At 33.3% G+C, this 27,385-nt stretch overlaps 1 protein-coding gene across 2 annotated transcripts in view; it reads right to left on the reverse strand.

Annotated features, from left to right (window-relative positions):
* Positions 1-27,385, reverse strand: part of Chm (CHM Rab escort protein) — a 166,703-nt gene that overhangs the window by 14,663 nt on the left and 124,655 nt on the right. The gene's annotated exons all lie outside the window — the stretch shown is intronic.

Below are 27,385 nucleotides of genomic sequence, written 5' to 3' on the forward strand. Positions count from 1 at the left end.
ACATGGGAACCATTTTCCAGATGTTGAACTTTATCTCTTTTCAATTCATTAAGAAGTACATCTGAACAAATTTTACTTTTGGTGTTTAATATTATAAAAATGTAATACCTTAGATATGATTATTTTTGCAAATAATAAGTATTTGATCTAATTTTTAATATTTAAAAGCTTACTGTACCACGAAGATTCTAAAAATCCTACTCTCATTCTTTTTTGAAAATGGATTATGTTGGGTATCAAATCCCGCTACTCAGATTCCATGAATACATTTAAAAGAACATTATTATTACTATAGTTTTACTACTACAATTTATAATGTGAGAATTTATACTCTGCAATTACTTGAGCCTTCTGAAAAAAAACTGTATTCAAGGAAACTGTATATGTGAACTTAGAAGTATTCAAGAGGTACATGAGCAAAAATTCTGAAGACTTTAGGCCCAAGGTAAACTCAAAACTAAACCCACAGAACCTTTTATAAACTATGTTCCTTTTACTTCATTTAGAAACTGCTTAAAGGCTTACTGATTAAAATATAGCACAATACATTCTCTGTCACAATTCCTGCATTGGTAATGCACTCAGATTTGTATAGGCATTCAATTAACATTAGTTCAAAATAAGCATATTCCCCAAACGTAAGGGTAATCCTTGAAAAACTCTAATGAATGGAGTGTCAATTATAATCAGCCTCATAGGGAAAAAAGCATCTGAAATTGAGAAGTCAGAAATCACTTGACACAAGCTAGAAATAATAACCTACTTTCAAGATCTCCAAATCTAGTTTGGAATACTGACCTATCTCTTAGGTTATTGTTTTGTAACATCTGATGAATGAGATTTCTACTCAGAATCATACGATGAGCATATTTTAAAAATTTTGAGGTACACAAGATATAGAGTGCATTTTGACATATTATACATACATGGAAATACATTCTAAATAGGATTCCATTCTTGCAGTTGTACATGATGTGGAGTTACTGGTCATGTATTCAATATGAACTATAAAAGTTATATCCTATTCACTCTACTGTCTTTTCTATTCCCATCCCCCTCCCTTTCCTACATTCCCCTTTGTCTAATATGATTAGTTGAGCATATTTAAAACTAACAAGCCTAATGACAGTAGCAGAGTCACATACTATAGTGGTTATGTGGGTCTGGTTTTACTTCTGCTCTCTATAAACACTTGTTAAGTAAGTTTATCTCTCTCACCTCAGTGTCCTTATGACTAAATAAAAAGTATGGAATCAAAGACCTCTAATAGTCTAAAATTTTATGAAGTCAACTTCTTATTATACCCATGATTCTTTCAGTGATGACAATTTTGACCAAAACTAATGGTGTAACCAATGGCTATAAAACTGAAATAAATGATCACTGAGGAAGGTAAGAAATCTGTTCCTTAAGCTTCTGTATCACAAACAGCAGTCATTCCCTCTTTACAATAGGCAAAATTGTTCCAAATGCTTTTAAAGAATCTTGATGTACAGGTAGTTAACAAGTGTGTTTATATACATAAACATAATTTATGCATATTGGTGTGGCTCATAAGTTACCTTTTATATGCAAAAAGCAAAATATAAGTCATGTAATAAAGCACAAGTAAGAATATGATAGAATCAACAAATAGAAAAGATCAGAAACACATTTTCTTTAAGGTATCAAATGAGAAACTGAATGGCATATGACATATAATTTGTTTTTCTCATCTAGCCATGGAAAAATTCCAGAGACAAGTTGTACTTCAAGCAGAATTTAAGAAAAATTATCTCTAGAATACCAACTTAAGATCATGAGAAAAAATCAGTCTTCTTATAAAAATAAAATCTATAACTCATGATAATACTAAAAAAAATTAAAATACATTTTAAACACCAAGTAAAAGAAAAAAAGGCACAGAAATTACTTGAAATCATTATCTTTAATCAATTTTACAGCAGTAAAAGCTGAAGAGTATATAAATCAGTCCCCCAAGAATTCTATAATATTCACTATTTTACATATAATATTCATATTATATATTAAAATATAATCATACCACATAACTTCCTCTCACATAAGATTGAAATTAAATAAAACAGCTGTTCTTCCTGATTATGTACTAAAATATTCCAAAATGTCTAGAATATGAAGTATAAAGTATACCAACTTGAATGTCAAGTACAAGGACTACAGAGATGTTTTGTTTATGTGCAAATGATTTTAAAAGAAAATAACCCTTAGGCAAACTAACCAAAACAAAGAAAAAAGAAACTCAAATTAACAAACTTTGAGATGAAAAACAGTATCACCAGTGACAATACTGCAATCTGGAGAATCATCAGAAAGTATTTTGAAAATTACAATCTGGTAAGCTAGAAAATATTCAACACATGATATTCACTGGGCATGGTGGTACATGCCTGTAATCCCAGCAGCTTGGAGGCTGAGGCAGGAGGATCTTGAGTTCAGAACCATCCTCAGCATCTTAGCAAGGGCCTAGGCAACTCAAGGAGACCCTGTCTCTAAATAAAAATATCAAAAAGGGCTGGGGATGTGGTTCAGTGGTAAAGTGCCTCTGGGTTCAATCCCTGATTAAAAAACATGGAGAAATTCTTAAAGACATCTGACCTATAAAAATTGAACTATGAAGATACAAAAAACTTAAACAGATCAATATTATATAATGATATTGAAGCATCTATCAACAGTCTTCCAATAAATAAAGCCCAGGACTGCTTGTATTCTCATTTGAGTTCTACCAGACATTTAAAGAAGAACTAATACCAATCCCTTCTCAAATTATTCCATGAAACTGGAAAGGAAGGAACTCTACCAAACTCATTCTATAAAGCCAGTACCATACCAAAGCAAACCAGATAAAGACACATCAAGAAAACTTCAGACCAATACCCCTGATGAACATAGATACAAAAATTCTTAATGAAATACAGGAAAACTACATACAAAATACATTAAAAAGATAGTGTGCCATGATCAAGTGGATTTCATCCCAGGGGCAAGGTTGGTTCAACATATGCAAATTAATAATGTGCTGGGTACAGTGGTACTTGCCTGTAACCCCAGTGGCTCTCGCTTTGTAATCCCAGTAGATCAGGAAGCTGAGACCCTAATCAACTCAGAATGACCCTGTCTCCAAATAAAATATTAAAAAAGGCCTGGGGATGTGGCTCAGTGGTTAAGAACTCCTGGGTTCAATCCCTGGTTTTTTTAAAAAAAGTAGACTTAAGTACAAGAATCACATGATTATCTCAACAGATGCAGAAGGATCATTTGACAAAGTCCAGCATCCATTCATGATTAGAAAAAAATAGAGATAGAAGGAATTCACCTCAAAATTGTAAAGGCATATATGACAAACCCAAGACCAATATTACTGAATGGAAGGAAAACCTGAAAGTATTTTCTCTAAAACAGGACCAAGACAAGGATGCTCACTTTTACAACTCCTATTCAATATAGAACTCTATGAGAGCAATTAGGGAAGAGAAGAAAATTAAAGGGGTATGAATAGGAAAAGGAGAACTCTATTATTTACTTAATGATGACATGATCCTATATTTAGAAGACTCAAAAAACTCCACGAGAAGATTTCTAGAGCTCATAAATGAATTCAGCAAAGTAGTAGGATACAAATCAACACTCATATATCAACCATGTCCCTATACTCTAATGGTGAATCTGCCGAAAAAGAAATTAGGAAAACTATCTCATTCACAATATCCTCAAAAAATTTGGGAATCAATATAAGAAAAGAGGTAAAGGACCTACAGAACACTAAATAATAAATGAAGATGACCTTAGAAGACAGAAAGACCTACCATGTTCTTGGACAGGAAAAATTAGTATTGTCAAAATGGCCATTCTACCAAAAGCACTATATAGATTCAATGCAATTCCCGTCAAAATTCCAATGACATTATTCTCAGAACTAGGAAAAGCAGTTATAAAATTCATTTAGAAAAAATAGGAGACCCAAAATAGTCAGAGCAATCCTTAGCCAGAAAAACAAAGCAGGAGCCATCATACGACCCAAAATTATACCACAGAGCTATGTAACAAAAACAGCATAGTAATGTCACTAAAACAGGCCTAAAGATGAAGGAATAGAAGACAGAGACAAAATCATATAAATACAGTTATTTTAGCCAAAGGTGCCGAAAACATGTTGGAGAAAAGATAGCTCTTTAACAAATGGTGCTGGGAAAACTGGAAATCCATACACAGCAGAATGAAATTTAATCCCTCTCACCCTGCACAGAGGTCAACTCCAAGTAGATCAAAGGCCTACGAATTAGACTAGAAACCTGTAACTGCTAGAAAAAACTGTAGGCCCAACACTCCACATGTCAGCACAGGAACTGACTTCCTTAACAAGACTTATAAAGCACAAGAAATAAAATAAAATCAATAATTGGGATGGAGTCAAATTTCAAAGCTTCTGCACAGTAAAGGAAAAAAAGAATGTGAATAGAGGGCTTTGAGAATGGGAGGCAATCTTTGCCACCTGCTTATAAGACAGAACATTGATATCCAGAATAAACAAAACTCAAGAAACTTAACACCAAAAAAAAAAAAAAAAAATCCAATGAGCAAATGGGCCAATGAATTAAACAGGTACTTCTCAAAGAAGAAATACAAATTGTCAACAATATATGAAAAAATATTCACACTAGCAATTAGAGAAATGTAAATTAAACTACATTGAGCTATCATCTCACTCCAGTCAGAATGGCAATTATCAAGAATACAAATTACAATAAATGTTGGTAAGGATGTGGGGAAAAAGATGCACTCATACATTGTTGGTGGGACTGCAAATTAGTGAAGCCACCCGCGAAAGCAGTATGGATTTCCTCAAAAATCTAGGAAAAGAAACACCATATTACCCAGATGTCCATACTTTTGTATATACCCAAAAGACTTTAAAGTCAGCATACTACAGTATGCAGTCACGTCAATGTTTACAGCTGCACATTCACAATAGCCAAGCTATGGAACAAACCTAAGTGCCCTTCAATTCAATGAATGGATAAAGAAAATGTGGTATATACACAATGGAGTATTATTGAGGCAAAAAGAAAGATGAAATGATGGCATTTGCCAGTAAATGGTTGGAACTGGAGACTATCATGTTAAGTGAAATATGCCAGTACCACAAAGCCGAAGTTCAAATGTTTTCTTGAATATTCCCAATATAAGGGTGGGAAGGGCAAAAAAAAAAAAAAGAAAGAAAGAGAAGGAAAAAGAGCGAGATGGAATTTCATGAATAGAGAAAAGATCAGTAGAGTAAACAAAGGTGATTGAGGGAGAAGAGCTGGAAAAAGGATGAAAAGTGGAATGAATATGACCAACTTTTAAAGGTACATGCATGGATGTTGCATGGTGGGTTCCAGCATCAGGTGTATCCCAAAGATACTAATTAAAAAAGAAAGAAAAGTAAAGTGTACATGGATTGAAAAGGGAACAGCAGAGTGTGTGGGGTGGCATGGGGCAAGTGGCAAGGACTGAATCAGAGAAGGTTGGGGTCCATGTTTTTATGATTATGTTGAGGTGTATCCTGGTGCCATAACTAGAAAGAATTAAACAATAAGCCACATATTAAATTCACTCAGGATGTAAATGAGTATAACAACTTACGTAAAATATGTCCTAAAAGATAAACTATGAAAAACATATGACTTGGTTAGCTTTGGGAAACACAACAAATAATTTTAAATAATTACAGTAACATCTCATTTATTCAGATATTTTTCTGCACACAGCTAAAACCCAGGAAGTGCACCTTCCCTTACATATAGTTTGTTAAATTAAAAGCATTTTAGTAAGTTCAGTTATCTTGTTTTCTAGGCCCTCTGTAGATTATGAGTGGCAAATAAAGGGGAAGGGAGGTCAGCAGAATGTGCTGCTAGAAAGAGCATCCTGCCAGATGGAGGAAATAGTCTGAAAGAGGAAAGGAGGAAAATATATAAATTTTAGATGAAAAAAATGACAAAGACTCAATAAAGGGACATTTAGCATAGTAGAAAATAAGTCTAAACACCTCAATATTCCTTAAGGATATCAGTGGAGTATAATGGACTAAAATAAATAATATTCATGATATCTCTAAATTATAAGAATGTGGGATGCCAAGGAAATGTGTGATATATACCAGATAGGTAATTTTTAAAAATTGTTAAAATAAAATTTTAGTTTTAAAAGTATTCATTTCAGCTATTTGAATAATATCTGGGGAGATTATAGCACATTAAAGTGTGCTAAACAATTGATGTGCAATTGAATGGTGTTTATACCAAATAAGAAATTCTAAACAGCTTTCAAACCTTTCCAAACTTCATTTCCACTATAATGAAAATTGATTTAACAAAATAAACAAACATTTTTATTTTCAACAAAAGGTATCTCTGGTTCCCTTTGGAGGTTTCTCTGTTACAGAATTCTTTTAAAAATAATTTAAATTGCATATATTTATGGGTTACAATGTGATGATTTTATACATGTATACAATGTGTAATGATGCAATCAGGATATTTAACAGTTACATATTATTAAATATTTATTAATGTACAATAATTAAACATATTTATGAGGTACGGTGTGCTATTTCAATACATGTAATATAGTAATGACCAGGTCAGGGTTTCTATTTCTTTATGCTTACTTTATTTTGGTGTTATTTTTTTTATTCTTTCCTCCCCTTTTGCAGTATTTGAATTAAGACCAGGTGCATATTACCACTTGGTATTTTCCCATTCCTTTCTATTTTATTTTGACACAGGTTTTCATTAACTTGCGGGCTGGCCTCAAATTTGTGATTCTTGTAACTCAGTCTCCCAATTAGCTGGGATTATAGGTGTATACCATTGTGTTTGGCTTATGTTTGAGTCTCTGAGCTCCTGTCTTCTTAGTCACTTATAAAATATATAATAATACTGTGAACTATAGTCATCCCACAGTGTAATAGAATACTAGAACTTAATACTTTTAATACCTGTATTTTGGTACTCCCTATCCAAACTCCCTCTATATCCCCTCTTGTTCAATCCTTCCCATCCTCTAGCAATCACTATTCTAGTTTCAGATCAACTTTTTCTTTTAGCTCCACTTATGAAACATGCAGTATTTGTCTTTCTGTGTCTAACTTATTGCACTTAATATATTGTTTTCAAGTTCCATCCATTTTCTGCAAATTATACGATATCATTCTTTTTAAGGCTGAAAATATTCCTTTATGTATGAGTAGTACAATGTCTTTATCCTTCATCCACTGATGGATGTCTAGGTATATCTCATATCTTAGATACTGTGAATAGTGCAGCAATAAATGGAGTTGTATAGGTTATATCTCTGATATATAATTTCATTTTTATATACCTAGAAGTAGAATAGTGAATCATACAGATCTACTGTTAGTTTTCTGAGAAACCTTCATATTTTCTCTATAATGACTAGACTAATTTACAGTTCCAGCAACACTAAATAACAGATCCCATTTTTCTACATGCTCGAAAGCATTTGGTATTTCTTGTCTTTTTGTAACAGTCATTCAAACGGGGAAGATGTATCTTATTGTGGTTTTGATGTGCATTTCCATGATGGCTAATGATGTTGAACAATTTGTCTTAAATTTTTTGATCATGTCAATTTCTTCTTTTGGGAGCTAAGAGGATAGCTCAGTGGTAGAGTGTTAGCCAAGCATGACTGAGCCTCTGGTTTGATCTCTAGCACTACAATCAAAAACAAAAACAAAACCCAAAACCAACCCAAAATGTGAATTTCTTCTTTTGAGAAGTACCTTTTCATATTGATTGCCCATTTTATTTTTTATTTTTATTATTTATTTATTTATTTTGCGGTGCTGGGGATCGAACCTAGGGCCTTGTGCTTACAAGGCAAGCACTCTACTTGAGCTATCTCCCCAGCCCTGATTGCCCATTTTTAAACTGAATTTTTAGTGGGTTTTTAATTCCTTAATATTTTAGATATTAATTTCTGCTAGAGGCACTCATTACAGGTCTGAAGTCTGCTTTTAGAATATTATTTTTTAAATAATGAGGACATTTCACTCAGCGCACTAAGACATGTCTCTAGAGGCTTCCACCCATTTGCTACAACACACTCCTATGACTCTTACAATTCTAACTCCACATTTAGTTTTAATGTAAAAATCAACATTTAATAACTACTTGTAAAGTGCCATAACCTGTTTATATTAATTTGACCCTGATAGCAATCCTGAGGTAAATACTATCATAATCCCTATTATATACATAGGGATGCTGAGGCATAAAGAGAATAAGTAACTTGCATAAGGTCAGTCAAGTAGTAAGTAAAGCTGGAATTTGAAACTGGCCTGTTCACCACTAAAATAGCATATCAATACATATTTCCCTTGTTAACAACTATTTATTTGCCTTTCAAGTTCCTTTCATATACACATTCCCTTATTATATGAGGGTAGGCTTTCCTTGCATACTTAGAGTTTTGAAAATTATAAATCAAGCTAAAGTTAAAACAATGTAACATCAGTGAAAAACTGTCAGAGACCAAACAGTGAAAGTGAATTACAAGGTATTTTTATAACTTAAGTATATTCTTGGTCACACACTTAACACTATGTAGCAGCATTTGCATAGCGTGGAATAAAGAATAAAAAACTATAGAAAGGACCCAATGACTTGGAGGATGAGGCAAGAGGACTGCAAATTCAAAGTTAACCTCAGAAACTTGGCATGGCCTAAGCACCTTAGTGAAACCTCTCTCAAAAAAAAAAAAAAAAAAAAAAAACACAAAAAGTGCCGAGGATGTGGCTTAGTGGGTAAACGTCTCTGGGTTTAATCCCTGGTACCTCCTATTTTGGTTTGGATGTGAGATGTCCCCCAAAACTCACATGTGAGACAATGCAAGAAGGTTCAGAGGAAAAATGATTGGGTTGTGAGTCTTAACCCAATCAGTGAATTAATCCCCTGATGGGATTAACTGAGTGGTTACTGAAGTGGTAGGGTATGGCTAGAAGAGTTGGAACTGGCAAGTAGCTTGGGGTATATGTATTTCTATCTGGCAAATGAAGAAACCCTCTCTCTGCTTCCTGATCTTGATGTGAGCTGCTTCCCTTGGACATACTCTTCCACTGTGATGTTCTGCCTCACCTTGAACCTCAAGGAAAGCAGCCGGCCTTATATAGACTAAGACGTCTGAAACCTTGAGCCCTCTAATAAATCTTTTCTCTTCTACAATTGTTTTGGTCAGACCCTTTACTCACAACATCAAAAAAGTTGATTAAAATGCCCCCAAAAATGTATATAAGGGGTGATTTGTAAAAAGAAAATTACAATTTTTGAAAAGTAGGAAATACCAAGAGAATGACACATTCCATCTTATTGCATGATGCCTAACATATAAGATCCTCTTTCACAAAGACTATAAAATAAATTTATAAAATAAATTTTTTATTTATATTTATAAAATAAATAATGAATGTGATACAGTCAGTGAGTCATTTAATATAAAGTACCACAGTACAGGTGAACCCTGAATTTTACTGTAAAAGGTCTTAAATTTCTACTCTGTTCTCAATGGGAAGACAATAAAAGATTATGCTGATTCAAGAATGTGCTAATTTGATAAACACTGACCAGAGATGAAGTCAAATTGAGTGTCAGAATTAGTCAACATGTGAGTTCTTAGTATGTGCTCATAAATAACACATAAAACTCTTGACTAAGAGCAGAAGACCTGTAAAGTTAAATGTCCTCATCTTTCATATTTAAGTGGAAAAATAAATTTATAAAGGAAATTACATCTTTATAGACAGATTGGTATGTTAATTATGGGAAGCCATCCTTATTTAGAAGAATCAGACTAGGTTGAGACATGTGACACAGAGGCCTGGCTTCTAGGAACTGCCAGGAAGTATGTGGAACCCTTGTGGGAGTGGTTCCCTGTCTCCTTCTAGAATTTTCCTCCTAGGAGGATGGCTTCCCTAACTCCACCCTATCTTGTCCATCACAGAAGAGGCTCCTCCCGGTCCTTGCCCCCTTTACCTGTATATTATAAAGGAGAGTTGGGCAACTCTGTTAGCTGGTGTGGCTGGACCCGACACAGCCCCTCTCGCATAAAAAGGAGTATTGGCTCTCGTGTGTTTACTGAGTAGATATTATTTGGGTAATAGAAAAACCCAACATCCTCCTCCTCCACGAGGGATGTGGCAGAGTGGACCCGGACATTTGGCGCCTGAAACGGGACTATTCAAGAGGATTAAAGAAAGAAGGAAAAAGAGGGTAAGGATTTTGGCCCCTTTCCAGTGAGAAGTGCACGCATGTGAATAAGTTTAATAGTAAGATAGGAAAGGGAATTTAATCATGTGACGTTAAGCCTGGGGAATTTGCTCTGCACAGAGAAATAAAATAAATCCCTTCAGCTATATTCAGTACTTAGCCAGAGTGAAAATTCAGTGGAAAGAATGCAACTCCTACAGTCCTTGAAATGTAAATGGAGACCTGGTCATTTTGAATGCTGCAGACTTGGTCAGGCTGGTCTGCCTGCATCTCTGACTATAGAGACTGAGAACTAACTTGGCTGAGAAAGGCACAAAAGTTTAGAATACTGGGAAGAAAAGATCCTAATCAAGAAATCTGAGAAAATTTCTAACTTGGAAGGGGAAATTCCTCGGCAAGTTTCCTCGTTTAAATATGTGTGTTCCCGCCACAGCTTCTACCCTCCAGAAACAGCATGATTTCTGCTCCCTGAGGGAAGGATGGAAGCCTACAGAACATGGCTGTTCCCTGCTCAGGTAGAGCCTCTTAGGGCCAAGCCTCTTGTTGAGAGGAGAGTTAGCATGGAATTGAAAGCACAATGGCAGACTATGGAAATTTAGTTTGGACTGTATTAGAATTTACTTTTATTTGGACCAAGATATTGATTCGTGGTTTTTGGAAGATTTGAGCACGAGTCTTAGAAATGCTGTTAAGCGCTTCAGATCTAAGAGTCAGAAATGCTAGTCCTCTAGGACTCTTTGTCTTCTGGGAATTGTTGGTTGATAAAAAAGGAAGATTCAGAAACCAGCTCCAAGCCTGTTTCTATGGAAAGAGTCACCTGTTAGTCTGGGTGAAGTTTCAATTCAGAGAACTGGAAGTCATTCAGATGTAGAGGAAGTTGAGTTGACTTGGGACTTGTGTAATTTACATTTAAAAGGTCCTTCTCCAGTGTCTGGTCCTATCCCTGGAGAAGTCAGGAGACTAAGAATTCCAACTGCTGTTAACAAAGCAAAAAAGGAATTAACAACATTCAGGTTATACCCTATTTTTGAGCAAAATGATTTTCAAAGTTCTAAAGGGACAAAAAGAACTCATGTGCCTATTCCTTTTACAACATTTAGGGAGTTAAAAATCTGCATGGTCTACGTATGGAGTGAACAGGTCATTCTTAGTAAGTCTCTTGCAATCGATATGTAATGAGGCTTTGCCACCTAAGGATTGGCTCTTATCAGCTCCCTCCTGCCTTTCTGAAGGCAATTTAACATGGAAATGCAACTGGATAGAGCACTGTTCAGATCAGGCAGAAATTAATAAAATGAATAGAGTTCAAATTACTTTGGAAATGTTTACTGGCTCAGGACAATTTGCTGATTTGGGCAAAAACTAACTTATTACTTGCAAACTTATGTTCAAATCAGGGCATATGTACAAAATGGAGACAATTACCTGCCCAGAGAGAAAACTCTAAAGCCCAGCCAAGTTTGGCAGGGCCAGAGGAAAATTTTTCAGACTTTGTAACGGCTAACCTGGACAGTATTACCTCAAGAATTTGAAGATGGTCCTCACCTATTCAGACAAACCATAGCTAAGGAATTAACAAAATTCAGAAATAAAACGTTTGTAATTATTCTTCAATATGTAAAGGACATCCTTTATGTGTCTCCACCCAGGAGGATATCAAAAGGCCATTACAGAGCTCCTAAACGTTTTAGCTGATAGGGATTATAAGATCTCAAAAAGAATGCTAGCAGCTGTCTCAAGGAAAGGTTTTTAAAATAATAAAAAGGGGCCTTACTACTTCAAGCCCCTGTTATCAACTTACCTAAGGAACAAGATTTAACCTGTTTGTCACTGAGAGAAAAATAACCCTAAAATATTCACCCAAAACTACTGGATAGACAGCCACGGACATATCGGGTCAATCGCCAATGGCATATCTCAGTAAGGAGCTTAGCATAGTAGCTTCATTCTCATAAGTAATGGAAAATAAGGTCTCATAATGTTCTCTGACATCCAAACCTGTCCTAAAAATAAGAAATGGTTAAAATGTCCTCAGCATCAAGTTTTCACTGGGACTACTAATCTTTTGTCCTTACAGGTCTCAATGAAGATAGGTTGAAATGTAAATAGAGAAGTCAGCATGCTGACTAAGCTACTGCTCAGACCCAAGGGAAAGAAAAGATTTTTTTTTTCTGAAGTTGATGGAAAATGTTCTAATTGTGCTTTTTTGCTGGATGAATCTTTTGCTTTTTAGGGATGATTTTAAATGTAAATAACAATCATCAGGACAAAAGCCGGCAACCTGAATTATTCTGAAGTTTTTCTTTTTATATCTTAAATTCTTAGACAAATTAAATCAATATTTAATGCATGTTTGTTCATTGTTGTGGGGCTTCACTTACAATAAGTTAAAAAATTTCCCTTTTTGACTGATCTATAAATGTGTGCACACAATGACTATTGACTAGTGATTTCAAAACTTACAGTTCAAGGAGCATGTTCACATTTTAAAATTAAATAAAGATGGATCCATATAATCTTAATTCATGTGAATTAATGACTTTTAATATATTGGGTAAACAACTAAAAATAAAAAAGGCTTCTTTATACCTATTAACTCATATTTTTCCAGGTAAAAAGGCTTCTTAATTAATTCACATTTTTCTAGGTGGTCAAATAATAATAAATTGCTAAATTCTATAATATTTAAGATCTATCTCTTTGTCTCTAATGATTTTTTAACAGGAAAGAAATTATTAATATATTTACATTTGTTTGATATCTTGATATTTACAATTAAGAATAAATTTAAGTAAGGTAAATAAAATTAATTAAGCTTTATTACAGGAGATACTTAATTGATTTATAAGGATGGGATGCTAAAAGATCATGACTGGAACATCATCTACTAAATATGAAAACATCAGATACTCTTAACTAAAATATATTTAAACATTAAACATATTTGTAGTTTGGTTAATATAATAAACCTTTATTCCTTTATTCCTTATTCTCTGTGTTCTCATTGAGAACCAAGATAATTTATCAGGTGTGATATATAAGTATCTAAAAAAATTTTTTTTCACCTAATAAATGGAAGACTATAACATGTTGAATAGATTAAAACAAAATTTGTACACAATTTTCAAAAGATTTATATAGAATTACATTGTCTATATATAATTGGCTATGTATATTAATTAAATTGGCTATATATAATTACCACAATCAGCTAAGGTTATTAAAAGTTTTTTTATTCTTTAAATTCTATTAAGTTTCTATTATAAAGACTGTTTGCAAATAGAGATGAGATCTTTTCAGAAACCCCTATTAGTTGGACCTTCTAACTAAAGGACAGAAGAAAAAAAATATGTACTTAAAGCATTAATTTCTCATTCTAATAAATAATTTCATATGCCTGTTAAATTTCTATTATTTAAAAAAGGCTAATTTCAAAAACATTATGGTTTCTACAATTTGGTTAAATAAGAGCTGTTATTTTAAAAGGCCACCTTGCATTCCAAATTTTAAATTTCTCTTTAAAAGCCAAATTTGATTAAAAACATCAATGGCTATATTTTAATTAACGATGGTAATTAGTACTTATATGTTAATTATATTCTTGTTTTCCAGATAGAAGTCTTTAAACATTAGATTTACAGATACATGTTATTAAGCTGATGCTCCCCAAACTAAAGCTTTTTCAATAATGGTCTCTTGCAAAATATAATAACAAATTAATTAATAATTAATTATATTATTTAATATTTCAAAATTAAATAATGTAAGTTATACACTTCTAATACTACTTTCTATACTAAGAAGTAAACTTAGCTATATTTTAGAGGATATTCAAGAGATACTGGCTTATTTAAAGTCTAACATATGAGATACAGGAGTATTTTGACATCTTCCCCTAAGAGGGATGAAAGCTCTTGGCTTGTCTGTATCATGTTTCAGATGTGATATTAGATTATGCTGATTAATTTATATTAATCCAAAGAATTATATAATAAAGAGATAAAGAGCTGAAGATGGTTTCAAGATTAAGGTACTTTCCCTAGATTTTGTCAAGAGACCTACTTAAGAAAAATTAAGTATACATAAAAAAATTATTTTTTGAGGATTCTAACAACTATTATTAACATTTACTATATCTTCTAAACTGCTTTTCATACATAAGCTCAGAGATACACATTTTGTACATACAGAATTATTGTTCATTTAAAGCTCATAACATTGTTTTAGATTACACATAATTAGTATTCTTTTACAACATTATTTTTAATGCCAGCTTTTTGTCATATAGTTCATTTATCCAAAACTGATGTTGGACATTTGGATTAGTTTTTTTTAGGTTATTAAAGATATTCATACAAACATATCTTTATACATAGATTGTCTTTCCATAAGAGCCTTAAATACAATTGTTAAATCAATGACATAAATTTTAAGATTTTAAATAGTTTGTTGAATCGTCTATCCTGACAGATAGTACCAATTCTAATATAATAGTTTAAATTAATTTAGAATAATAAGGTCATTACCTATAACACAGGTCATGAGACTAATTTCAATTTCTGTACTGACTGCATTTATAGCTTGTCACTCAGCCCACTATGACAAAATCAAATCCTATATTTGGTAGAAAATGGACCTTTTTTCTTTTATTGTTATGCCCTTTTCAACCTAATAACACTGACTTTAACAACAGGTAACTTTTATTAATCTTCCTGGCCGAATAGAAATATTTATTAAGTCCCTGCTTATGGTTTAAATATATGTACAATTCTAGGCCATTGTCTACAATTCAAGATTAATAATACTCCAGTTTATAGCAATCTTTTTCTTCAAAAAAAAATTAAAAGGGAAAACAGATTCCTATGTAAATCCACTTAATTTCTAAAAATATTAGAATCCACTTAATGTCTAAAAACTATGACATTAGGATTTCACCACTGCAGAGTGACACATGGAGCCATAGAAATGCACCATATTTTACAATAAGGAGATCTTAAATCTCCAATCATAATATTTCTATGCTAGCTCTATTGAGCTCTCAGGTAAGTAAATATATGGGAAATCTGTTGGGCCCATTTCCCATATCCACCTTTAATACATTCAACGCTGTGGACTGGAGAATCAATCCCAATGTTTGCTGATGATATTCATATGATGAGAGGTTTTGCAGATAGTTGCATTACACCCATCCACGTGACTGGATTTGACTATACTGGCTGCAATGGTAACTTATCTGTACGCTGGTCCCTTGATAGACTCTGGCTGTCTAGATGTAACCTGTGAGAAAAGATAACATAAGGAATACCTAGGCCAGTGAATTATTCTGGCCCTTGGAACTTAGTCATGTTCAATTATTAGAATGAGACTTTCTCATATAAAGCTAGTTATTTCTATGAAATATCCACCAATATCTTACTGCCTTAATTGCTTTGTGATAGAATTCGACACTTTCCTAATGGATAAAATATACAAAATGATCTTGCCAATGCTACATATTATCTCTAAAGGTGGTGGATATGTTTTGGATTGACCTAAAAAAATTGATAGAAGACAGTTGTATCAAATATTTTCCTCCAGAAGATTCAAAGTCAGCAAGGCCTAACGTGGCAACATTGCCACTAACGTTTCACTTTTACCTGCTTGAAAAGAATTTACAAGCAACCATGTTTAATCTAAATCTTGAATGTTAAGAAAGATCTAAGGAACTAGGTAAATAATAGAGTTGTTTAAAACTATTTTCAGAATATAACAATCAGATCAGATATAAACAGTTATTTCTTTGATGATAATTTAGTTCATATATATTTTAATGTATTCTTTAGATTTCTATTTGTTCACACGTTCATTATATCTAGGAGCACGATTCCTTCTGTTAAGATGCTAATAGCCCCTGAAAGTTAAGTATTAATAGAATGATTGAGATTAAATTAAATGCTTTAATAAGTACTATTTCAATATCAGTGATGAGCCTTTGCTCTCAGATTTAAACAAAGGCTAAATGACATAATGACTATAAGCATGTATATTGTTAACAACTAAACATCATACTTCCCAATGGGACTAAGAGATAATTAAGTATCGTCTAATGGACATTTGACATGGCAGTAATAATAGCCTGAATTTTGTAAAATCATATCACTACATCCAGGATATTCATAAAATAGAATTGATCTCATGGACTTTGTATTCCTGGTTGATCAGGTATTTCCTAAATTGAATGGTATTGGAATAATATGTTTGCTACTAATTCTTTTTGTGTCATGATAATAGGTTACCACACCTTCAGAACCAACAGCCAGGATCTTGGAGCAAACCTCCCAACCAACCGCTGGGACCTCGGAGCTGCTCTCAGAACCAAGATCCAGAGCCTCAACATAACCGCCCATCATTTGCATCTTAAAATATTAAATGGGGGGAGATGTGAAAAGCCATCCTTATTTAACAGAATCAGACTAGGTTGAGCCATGTGACGCAGAGGCCTGGCTTCTAGGAACTGCCAGGAAGTATGTGGCACCTTTGTGGAGTGGTTCCCTGTCTCCTTCTGGAATTTTCCCCCTCAGGAAGCTGGCTTCCCTAACTCCACCCTATCCTGTCCATCACAGAAGAAGCTACTCCCTGGTCCTTGCCCCCTTTTACCTGCATATTATAAAGGAGAGTTGGGCAACTCTGTTGTAAAGAGGCCAGAGCTGGTATGGCTGACCAGTCACAATCCCTCTCATAAAAGAGTATTGGCTCTTGTGTGTTTACTGAGTAGATACGTTTTTTGGGTAATAGTTAGAAAAATCACCAACATCCTACTCTGGCAGTCAACCCTTTGCTCCACCACACGGGACGTGGCAGAGATGACCCCAACAATTAATAAAAATGGGCAATGCTAAATTTAGACATGAATGAAATCCAGTATGATCAGCAATCCAACTTTTGGATATATATCCAAAATAACTGAAATCACTCTGTGAAAGGGATACCTTTACCCTGTTAACTGTGACACTATTCACAATAGCCAATATATGGAATTAACTTAAGCATTTATCAGTGAATGAATGGATAAAGAAAATATGGTCAGGTTTGGGGTGTAGCTCTTGAGAGAGAATAATTACCTAGATGTTTGAGGCCCTGGGTTCATTTCCTAACACTTCAAAAGAACAACAAAGATTGGTGGTCTAGGAGAACATGTGTACAGATAACACACAAATACAATCCAGCCTTAAAAAGACGGACATTTTGTCATTCACAAAAGTATGGATAGAACTGGAACATATTAGGCTAAATGAAATAGTCCAGGTACAAAAAGACATACTGAATAATCTCACTTATATGTGGAATATAAAACACATTTAATCTAGGCTGTGGTTGTAGCTCAGTGGTAGAGTGCTTGCCTAGCAGTGTGAAGCACTGAGTTTGAGCTTCAGCACCACATAAAAATAAAGTATAAAGAGTACAATAACATTATTTTAAAAATTAAAAGAAATCTTATAGGAACAATAGAAAATTCATTACTAGAGGCTGGTAAGGTAGAGGAGGTAAGGCTAGGAAAATTGGGAAGGCAATAAAGGATATGGAAAATGACAACCCCCCAAAATGGTCTGGCCTGGAGGAAGGCAATCATTACTCCTCTCCCAGTAAATCCTTCCCAGTAACAATGGGCTCCAAGTGAAAAAAAAAAAAAAAAAAGCAAACTTTCATCCCTTCCTGGGTTCGATACCCTGAATCTCCAACAAAAGTAAATATTCATCCCTTCCCAACAACCATGGGTCCTGTAGGGAGGAGGTGGATACTGAATGCTGGGTCCTACACTTTTACCCTTTCCCAGAGGAGTCCTGGAAGGAGAAAAGCAAATAGTGAAACTCTGGGTAACAATGGATCCAAGAGGAAGAAGCCAGTGAACTCTGGCTGACTTCTGAGCTTCCATCCCATCCCAGTAACAGTAAGTTTCAGTCTTTTTACAACTTTTTTCCCGACTGCCCAAACTGACACATTCTACTTCAGTCTCCAATGATTGATTCACTATTATAACCTATAAAACTCAGAGCCCCTCTGTAACTGGTGGCCATTTTCTACCCAGAAAATTAGCCTCTCCAGTACCTGACTGACTGAATCTGTGAATAAATACATGCCATTGCTGAATCTGTTGAGATCTGCTTCCATCTCGGTTATTTGTGATTCCCTAATGGTGCCCAACCCATTTTGGTTGTTTTTGCTTACAGGTCGAAAGATCAAGAAAAAGGATTTGTTGATTAAAAGGAAAATGTCTCAGACAGAAGGGATACTTTTTATAATTATTTTTGTCATTGAAGATGGAGAGTATGCCTTTATTTATTTTTTTATTTTTATTTTTTGTGGTGCTGGGGATTGAACTCAGGGCCTTATGCATATGACGCAAGCACCGTACCAACTGAGCTATATCTGAAGCCCCTATTTGTTTATTTTATGTGGTGCTAAGGATCAAAAACAGTCCCTCATACATGCTAGGCAAGATCTCTGCCACTGAGCTACAGCCCTAGCCCAAGGAATACGTTTTAAACCGCATTGTAGGGTAATAATAACATATACTTTAGAACTGCTAAAAGACTAGTATTTATAATGTCCTTACCCACAAAAAAATTGATAAAGTGATGGAAATGTTAATTAAGTTTGATTGATTGAACTTTTCTATAATGTAGTACTTAGGGTTGGAACATTACAGTGTACCCCGTAAGTATAAATGGGTATTATTTGCCAATTTAAAAAAACAATAACTCAAAGGACTAGGGTTGATTGCTTGCTTTGCGCAATAAGAGGCACTGCGTTCAATCCTCAGCACCACATAAAAATAAATAAATCAAAAAACCAAAGGTCTTGTGTCCATCTACAACTAAAAAAAAATTTTAAAAATAACATTAAGATTATCAAAAAATGTACAAAAAGACATAAGTGTTTACTCAAGGATTCTCTTCTTTTCTCTAAATGCCATACTTTTATAATAAGTACATCTTATACAAAATAGCATTATGGTCATGAATGTACTTTAAAATACATTTCTTTGTTAAATAACTGAAATTTAAATCACTAAGGCTCATACTATTTGCTTTCTATAAATTTAATTTTATTACTTATGTGGAATGGGTACAAGTCACACAGTCTCATGGGTATATATTTTGATTATGTTGATTTACTCAGGTATACCTGCATTATTTACAGTGGTTGACAACATTTGTCAAGTGATTCTTCTAACAAGAAGAATGATGAGTTTAGCTCATGATTTTATCATTATAGCCTCAATTTTAGGACAAGTAAACACGCTTGGTTCCACTTAGCTAAGCAAACTGATTATATCCCTATCATGTGTACAATGGGAACAAAGTCTAAATATATTTGTCTACAAATCTTAATTAGTCACAGAGAAAATAAGCCAGAATAAAACTCATTTAGTTACTAATCTAAAAACATAAACTTGTACAACACTGAGATTATATTCTTCCTAAATACTATTTTATTTTTTGATTTTTACAAATCATGAGCAAATGGATGATCATTCACAGTTTAACATCATAATTATATAAATATGGGAAATTCATAAGGCAGGATTCAAAAGGTGGGATCCTATACCACTAGTAATCATATTCAGAATTTTCAACTTTTGGTGCTTGACCTTAAAGTAATGCAAATGTGTTTCTAATTACTGTAAAGTAACAATTATGTAAATTCTAAAAACATGCTCTCTTAAGTTTAGAATGTGCTTTATTTGAAAAGGTTTTGGAGGAAAACAAAACCCTTACAAGAAATTTAGATGTAGTCTGCAAAAAGGATGATTGAATAACATTCTAAAGTAAGTGATTTGTCTGTAATCGGGGAGTTTCAAAAGAGGAAAAAAAATGAGCTGGGAACAGGTTTGAATATATAAAATAATCACAGTAACTTCTAAATCTTTTTTCTGACTAAAAAAAAAATCAAGAGAAAGGGAAAGGTAGGTTAAAGCCTCTGTGATATTATCAGAATCATTTTGTTTAGAAAACAGACCAAGAACAGAACAACTTGGAACTAGTTGTGACATCAATGATGCTCAATTAGGGCAGCAGTAGGAAAATAAACCATTAAAGACCTTTGATGTCCAAGTTACAAATTGTTCCTGAATGTCTGTGAACAGGCCCAGAACACTAGTAAAAGAGGACAAAAAGAAGCCAAACATTAATTAAGTTATAAAAGCAACTGAATGATAAAAATGTCAGTTTCTATCTCAGTGTCTTTCTTAAATCTTGCTATATATTACAATCAAACACTAACCCTATTATAATTATTAGCTAGTTTAAAATAACACATTATTATAGAATGAATGCATAAAAGACTTAAAATGATTATGAACTTCTCTTTTCTCTGGAACAAGGCAAAATATAACTAATGAGTTCAAATTTATCTCTTCCAGTCAATCTTCTTGGTATAAGCCCAGTGAAATTTAAAAATAACAAAAACAAAAACAAAACAAAACAAACAAAAACAAAGCCAGTCTATTTGTCTATACTACTGGTTTATATTAATAAATTCATTAGGCTATAATAAGATCATGGAAACAATTTAATCACAGAAGAGGCAAGTGAGAAAGTTGTAGTAGAATAAGGCTTTAGAAGAAAAAGTATCGTCGTTATTTTGCTTACAATATTGTCATACACTACCAAACGTGTATGCAAGACTGGTGACTTTCTCCACACATGGAAAATGTGTACCACTGAGGGTTTTCAACCATTATTGGACCTTTCAAAACAATTTAGGCTAATAGCTAATGAAGAATTAGAAATTTCTAATAAGAAACCAAGAGACAATAAATTAAAAACTTATTGAAAGTTAAATACCTAATGAGGTAATTCTGTAGACTTATGTGTAGGTATAATACCCATATTCTTGTTTTTATAATTACTTTATTTTATTATTTATTATTTATTTTTATGTGATGCTAAGGATCGAGATGTAAGTGCCTCACATTTGCTATGCAAGAGCTCTGCCACTGAGCTACAGCCCCAGCCACCCCCCCCATAGTCTCATTAATTTACTACAATGTCAAGCGAGAACTGATTACCAAAAAATTAGGTATGGGAATTAAAAAAAATAATTATTCTTTTCATTTTTATGACATACAAAGAAAGTGTGTTTAAAATTCTTTGTTTTGCATTGATAGTGGACAGGTTTCCCAGAAACTTCAGTCTCTAACATTAAAGTTATAAAATGTTACTTTAAAAACAAGATGTGTGTTTATAGTGGGAATGATTAAATCAAGCTAATTAACAAATCCACTGCCACAGACACTTACCACTGTTTCTTTGTAAAAACTTTTGAAAACTGTTCTTGTAACAGTTTTGAGGTAAACATAAATCAAATATCAATATTTCCTATAAATACATACAACTATTATTTGCCAATTAAAAATAAGTAAAACTTAATCCTCATGAAGGAAAAAAGAAGAAACAAGACTTTGAGTGTGGTTTGTTTTCTTTTACACAATGATGCTAAAAAAGTACTTGCTTAAGTTCTAGGAATAGAAATGGTAAGCCATGTTCTAAATACTTCTGGACTAGAAATGCAAAGATAATCATGTTGTGATTGCTCTGAGAAGCAGTAGAGTATGAGTACAAGTGGAGGTTTTAGGACCTGATTGCCTGCACTCAAATTCTGTGTCTCTCATCCATAACCCCTGGAGAAATTATTTACCTTCTCTGTGCCTCAGTTTCCTAATTTGAATAACAGAAAAGAAAATGGACCTACCTCAGAGTTGTGAAGAAAAAACTGAATTGACCATGTGCATGCTCAGAGTAAGTACTTAATGTCTGGTATATATCATTATTTTTAAGATGGAATAAATGTTAACCTAGAAGAAATTGCAGGGTTCCATCTAAACAAAGAAGCAAAAGTCTAAAAACTGTATGAATGATTCAGGGAGTGGCTTGGAAAGGTGGTAACATGTGAATTAGGATCTAAAGGATAAACAAGCATTTAACTGGTTGGGCAAGATCACTCTTGGGTAAAGGAACAATATGTGCAAAAACCCGAAGGCAAGGAAAAACATGGTAATATTAAAATGAATAATATTTTGCTATATTTAATATCTGTAACCCAGTATGTTAGTAGTACATTTTTACTATTCTTCCTGTTATAAATAGAAGCTGCCATTTATTATACGCTTACTCTTTGCCAGACATTGTAAATTGCTTTATAACACTGAATCTTTGCAATCATTCTAATTCATTTATAAGTACTGGCACAATATTTAGTGGAAGTTCAAAAAATATTTGCTGAATGACTATCATCACAGAATGTCAGAATATTTTCTTTATTGTTAGACAAGAAGAATCTTATAATTCTAGTGTTGGCACAAAGTTTATGATTTATGACTAAAAAAATTTAAAGCTGGGAAACACTATTACTTTTAAAAATTTCAGCACTAGCATAGTGGTGGTCTGTGTGGGCCCTGAATCAGAAGTAATTGTTTGAATCTCAGATATGCCACTTACTAAGGTGTGTGATCATAGACAATGTAATTAAACTCTCTGAGCTTCAGCTTGATAAATCTGTCAATATGGAACTAATAGTGCCTACTTCATAGGATTAAGAATCATATAAAATAATTAGTGGCCACCAGAAAATTCTCAATAATAGCTATTATTATATATATTTCAAAGATACATATCACCCTATGAACTTCAGTAAAGGATCTTGCTACCTCTTTCAGTTTTATTTGAATCTGGCCTAAAGATGACCTAAAGAGTAGTTTTAGGTTCCACTTACCCAGCTGAATGAGTTTGTCTCATCACGAATTGCTTTAACAGATGTGGCCAAGGAATACACTTCAAAGTGGTGATCTCCTATATTTGGACAGGGCAGAAATACTCTTCCACCATTTCTTGTCACAAATTGCACCCTGAAGAATTTAATGATATGATGGAAGTTCTTTGACCACTTTATAGTGATTCCATGAATAAATATAACTCACATGAGAAAGTCACTAAGATAAATACATAAATGTCAATTAGAGACCATATGGAAATTAAACAATTTACAAGGGATGTTTAAAATATTACAATAATGCTTAGAAAATGTGAAGGTAACATATATGCTACATATAACTTTGGAACAGAAGAGGGTACGGTTTGTTCTTTTCAACCAGTAGCAAGACTTTTCTTAAATCTTTCTAAATTCACTGAGTGGAAGAAAATGTTTGGGGTGGGAGAATTTAGAAATACACGTAAGTAAATAAATTAAGCAGGAACAGAATACAAATGACAAACAAGGAAGGGGTCGAGGAAGGACTGACTTAAGATGGTTTATCAGTTAGTATGTTACAGGCAATTCTGAAAATGTTTTAAATTTCAGGAAGTATTTAATAAGGTGGGAAGATTTGATAGAAATTAAGTAAAAAGAGCAAAATGGTTAAATTTAATTACCACTTGAGATATTTATATATTGTAGAAGACAGAAATAAACAAACAAAATGGTCGATTAGATTATACATAATCAATATGAAAATAGTAAGAAATTTAGGGTACATCAAATTTTGATCACACAATAACAAATTTTGCTGATATGACTCCTTATACTTATGGCATAAATGTCTGTTTCATATTCTATTGTAGGAGTTTTATTCAACCATAAAGAAAAACAAATTCTGTCATTTCGAGGGAAATGGATAGGACTTGATTATGCTTAGTGAAATAAGCAAAACACAGAAGGTCAATTTTCTCTCATATGTGAAACATAGAGAGGAAAAAGGAAAAGAAAGGTAGGGGTGATCACATGAAAAGCAAAGGGAGATCAGCAGAATAGAGGAAAGGGACCAGGGGGTGGGAAGATGGAAGGGAGCAGGAAAGATTAGGGGAGGGACAGTGGCCAAATTACATTGTTTAATTTTGCACGTGAACAACAAATCCCAATATTATGTACAATTATAATGCACCAATTAAAAAAGGTGAGGAAAATTCCTATTGTAGAGAAATCAGAATATTAAGGGCAATAAAATAAAATCCTACAATTTGGTTGCATGTATTGCAACTATTTGGATAGAACTACTGCTGTTACTACTCTGGTATAATCTCTTTGGAATTCATTTCCTATGAACTGACGTTCAGTAAATGCACATATTTGTGCATGTGTGTATGTATGTACACGCGCACGCACACACACACACACACACACACACACACGAAAACCAACATATTAATTGCTCACGATACAAAATTAGTTAAAAATTTTTACCCATGAAGGAATTCTTCCAAATGCATTCATTATGGCCAGCATTACTATGATAACAAAACTAGCTAAGGTCAACAAAGAAGGAAAGAAAACCACAGGCCAATATGTTCGATGAACATAGAAGCAAAATTTCTCCAAAAAATATTAGCAAACTGAATCTAAAAGTACATTAAAAATATTTTTATACACCATGATCAAGTGGGATTAATTTCACAGATACAAGGATAGTTTTATACACACATTAACAGAATGAAGGATAAAAATTACATGATCATCTCAATAATGCAGAAAAGGCATCTGATAAAATTTAACATCCCATCCTGATAAATACACAGCACAAGTGAAGTTTAAAAACAACACACCTCAACATAAAAAAGGATATTCATACTAAGCCAATGTCATTATATTAAAAGAGGAAAAGCTGAAAGCTTCCTCCCTAAGATATGGAATAAGGTAAGGATATCAACTTTTGCTACTTTCATTCAACATATTTCTGCAAGGCCTTGCCAGAGAAATCGGGCGGAGAAAAAAGTAAAGGTACCTAAATTGGAAAAGAAGTCAAACTGTCACTTTTTGCAGATGACACAATCATTCATATATATATACATATATGTATATATATGTATATACATATATATGTATATATACGTATATATTTCCCCCAAACTCTATCAACAAACTATCAGAAGTAATACTAAATTCATCAGAGTTGCAGGATACATATCAGTAGTGAAGTTACATGTCAATAGCCAGTTATCAGACATAGAAATCAAGAAAGCAATCCCATTTGCAATAGCTACAAAAGTTAAAATACCTAGGAATGAATTTAACAAAGAGTTGAAATATGTGTACAACAAAAATGATAGAACCTTGATGAAAGAAAATGAAGAGGAAGAGGACACTAAAGAATGGATGATATTTTGTGTTCATGAATTGAAATAATATTGATAAAATGCTCATACAACGCAAAGCAATCTACAGATTCAAAGCAGACTCTATTGAATTATCAAAGTCATTCTTTAGAGACCCAGAAATTGATTAATATGGAACCACGAAAAATCCGAAAGAGACAAAGCCATTTGAGCCAACAAACAAACAAACAACAACAAACAAACAAAGCAGGAGCACCATTTTACCTTACCTGACTTCAAAATATACTACAAAGCTGTAGTCATCAAAGCAACATGGTATTGGCATAAAAGATGGACACATAGACTAATGCAACAGAATAAAGATCCAAGAAGTAAACCAAAATATTTACAGCCAACTGGATTTTAGACAATAGTGCTAAGAACACACACTGCAGAAGGCAGTCTTTCAATAACTGGTGCTGGGAAAATTGAATATAAAGATGCAGAAGAGCCAGGCACAGTGGCACATGAATGTAATCCCAGAAGCTTGGGAGGTTGAGGCAGGAAGGTCACAAATTTCAGGTTAGCCTCAGCAATTTAGTGAGCCTATCTTAAAATAAAAAAATAACAACAACAACAAAGTGCTGGGGATATTGTGGTTAAATGCACCTGGGTTCAATCTGAAGTACAAAAAAAATGTAGAGGAATGGAACTGGAGCTCTCTTAGCAGTTATAAGAAACAACTCAAAAGGGATTAAAAATGTAAAGACCTGAAAGTACAAATTATTGGAATAAAATATATGGGATACACTTCCAGACACTGGAATTCACATGGATTTTTTGGCTAAGACAACAAATGCACAGGCAACAAAAATAAAATGAGACAAATAGGATTATGTCAAACTAAAATGTTTTACACAGCAAAAGAATCAATCAACAGAATGAAGAGACAATCTACAAAAAAAGGAGAAAATCTTTGCAAATTATTCATCTAACAAGGGGTTGAGATCAGAAAATGTCAGGAATTCCAAAAACTCAATTTCAAAACCAACAAACAAAAATACAGATTAAATAGTGGACAAATAACCTGAATAAATTTTTTCTCAAGAGAATACAAATGGACAACAAGTACATGAAAAAAATCACTAGCCATCACAGAAATAACAGTCACAACACATGAAATATCAACTCTGTCCACTCAAAATGGCTATTATCAAAGAAGAATTTACAAAAACAAAAACTCTAGCAAATGCTGGCAATGATGTAGAGAAAGGGTAACTCTTAAACATTGTTGGTGTAAAGGTAAATTAGTACAATCACTATGGAAAACAGTATGAAGATTACTGAAAAAAATTAAAAATAGAACTGTCATATGATCCAGCAATCTCACTACTGGTTACGTAGCCAAAGGAAATGAAATAGTATGCTGAAAAGACATGTGCACTCCCATGCTGATTGCAGCACTAATCACAATAGCCAAGAAATGGAAACAACCTACGTGTATATCAACTGATGAACAGATTTTAAAAAGTGGTACAAATACACACTGGAATACTATTCATCCATAAAGAGAATGAAATTCTGTCATCTGTAACAACATGGAAAGAACCAGAGATTATTATGTTAAGTGAAATAAGCCATGCACAGAAAGATGCATACCATGTGACCTCACTCATGTGCAATCTAAAAATGTTGATCTCATAGAAATTGAGAGTAGAATGGTGGTTACCAGATACTGGGAAAATAGCAGGGAGGAAGGCATGAAGAAAGGTTGATCAATGGGTACCATGTTATAACTAGACAGGAACAAGAAGTTCTTCTATGTGAATACATAATAGGGTGACTATAAAAAACGATACTGTATTATACATTTTAGATCCTAGAAAAAATTATTTTGAAAGTTTTCACCAACAAGGAATGGTAAATGTTTTAAGAAGTAGATATTAACTTGATTTAAAAATCATAGAATATATATTTCATGGGTATGTTCAATAGTTGCATTTATGTATCATATAAAATAAATCTGACAAGTAA

This window comes from Sciurus carolinensis, chromosome X (genome assembly GCF_902686445.1).
Source record: "Sciurus carolinensis chromosome X, mSciCar1.2, whole genome shotgun sequence".
Classification (NCBI taxonomy): domain Eukaryota; kingdom Metazoa; phylum Chordata; class Mammalia; order Rodentia; family Sciuridae; genus Sciurus; species Sciurus carolinensis.